This window comes from Theobroma umbraticum, unplaced genomic scaffold, assembly GCF_002168275.2.
Source record: "Theobroma umbraticum cultivar Fairchild unplaced genomic scaffold, ASM216827v3 scaffold_106.0, whole genome shotgun sequence".
In the NCBI taxonomy this organism is placed as follows: Eukaryota; Viridiplantae; Streptophyta; class Magnoliopsida; order Malvales; family Malvaceae; genus Theobroma; species Theobroma umbraticum.
The window spans coordinates 181,369-183,847 of NW_018397276.1; positions in this window are offsets into that span (position 1 = coordinate 181,369).

Sequence of the window (2,479 nt, forward strand, 5' to 3'; positions counted from 1 at the left end):
TATAAAGAAAATAAGTTTAGGGGTGTGAAGTTGTGAAAAAAATAGTGTGTTGAATGAAAAAAAATTTAAAATGTGGAAGAAAACGTGTACTTGGAGAAGGAAAATAGAGCTCTATATATAGGTCCTAGAATAATTATGTGCTTAGGGTGATTTGACCCGCATTAATATCCTTTATCATACCTTGACCTTGGCCATAGATTACAAGTTTTATAAAGTCCTATTGATCCCTACCTTTTTATTGGTCTACATTAGTGGAGAGATAGATGAAAAATAAACCTATGAAAATTTAGTACTAATTTGAAATTTGTGTTGGCATAAACTCATCTAGATGTCATGATATTCTTGGTAAAAGATTACACACACAAACAGAAATCCATTCGAGAATATGCTTGCATTAGAATTGAAACATGAATTTAAATGATGCCTATATTTTTTCTTAGGTTAATGATTGATAGACATACTTTTGAGGAAATTAAGGAGAATCATAGAGTTGGTGCACTTAATATTTCATAGTAGTAGTAGTAGTAGTGACTATATTTATTTTAGTTTTCTTTAACTGAATTTGATTTTCGTAAGTTAGGTTCTTTTCTATGTTCTGCTCAAGGACTAGCAAAATATTAAGTTTGGGGGTGTGATAACTCTATGATATAGAGTTATTTGAGCTTAATTTTAATAATAAATTAGCATAGTTCTTGTAGTAATGCATAGAAATTAGTAAATTTTATTTTATTATTTTAAATTAGTTATCTTAAGTGAGTCAATCTAATCATGGTCAATTTTGTGCTTAATTTGGTGTTAATATGGTTAAGTTAAGTTGTTATTGATTTATTTGTGTTTTTGTAAGTGTTTGAAAGAAGAATTTTAGTAAAGAAAGGAGAGCAATTTCAAGGCGCAGACTTTCACTGCACATATTTCGGTATTTTGACCATAACTTTCTCCACAAAGCTTCAAATGAAGCAATTCTCTAACCATTGGAAAGATAAGGGAAAAAGATACAACTTTTATGTCTATTACTTTACCCATTTCAGCATGGAAAATGGACAAAATTCTTGTCGAATTTGATGTACTGTAGCAGTCCTAGAGCAATTACAATTTTTGTTAATTAATTGGACAAGTTGCGACTTACATGGTCTAGCGAGAAAATTCTAGCTGACATTGACTTCTTTCTCCATCCAACTTGGCCTAACTTCAAAGCCTATAAAAACAACCTTTTAGAGAGGAAGAGAGCAAAACAAAGAAACACCAGATTAATAGCTGAGAGTCAAGCCACAGAGTCATTGAAGCTAAGAAGAGTTTGAAGGATTCAAGGGGATTTGGAGATGAAGAATACAACTCTTGACTTTTTTCTATCTTTTCTTTTATTCTGTTATTTTCTTGGTTTTTTTTTATTGTTTAAACTTTATTCGATGATGACATGTGACTTGAAAGGGAACTGAAATTTTTAATCTAAGATTATGATTGAACTCAATATGTAGTCTGAATTATTTATCTCTCATTTACTTATGTTTGATAGATTTAGGTTGTTTATTTTATTTTGTTCTTAGTGCTTCTAATTGCCTAATCACCAATTAGATTAAATTGGAAACCTAGGTTAAATCTTGCAGAAAGAGATTTAGGTAGACCTTGAATAGAATAGTGTATGATTCAATACACTTAGTTGATTAGGTGGTTTGATTTGCATATAGGGTAGTCATAAACCTATAAGCCATATGTAGCCAAAATTAGAGCACAAACTTAATAAATCTTTCTTCAAAATAATTTGCATAGACATATAGTAAATTAATTGGGAGAGATATTTTTATAAGAAACTCGACAGAGACTGGTAAAAAATTTAGGACTCTAGGTTAGCAACTTGATCCATTAAACAAAGTTAAGAGATAGAGATAATATTCATATGAAGTATTGAGGGATATCATAATCTTAGGCCTGTTAATCACTAGAAGTAAAATTTGCTGATATATTAGGTTTAGTTTTTAGTTTATTAATTTAAATTTTCCTTTTTAATTGTTTAGATAAAATTAAGGTATGTTAATTTTATTAGTTAAAAATAAGGATTAATTCATTTCTCTGTGGGATTGACACTCTACTTATCTTTATATTATCTTTGCAATATGTGCAGTTGCATCAGTAGAAAATTGAACAATAATGGCTCCAAAGTTCCTTATGGACCTTACAGTGATTGCAGATACAGATAAGCCCATTACACTTTATTATGGTAACAATGTAGCAGTAACAAATTCTAGAAAACCACGAATTCACAAAGCAACAAAACATATTAGAGGAAATATCATCTCATTCAAGAGATCATAAAACATGTAGTCCTTATGGTGAAAATTCTAAAAGCAAAAAACCTTGTTGATCCATTCATAATGACTTTGAAACAAAAGAGCTTCAAGGATCACTTAGATGGTCTTGGGATATGGGATATGTCATACTTGCTTAGGGCAAATTGGAGATTGTTAGGAATTTGAGAATATGC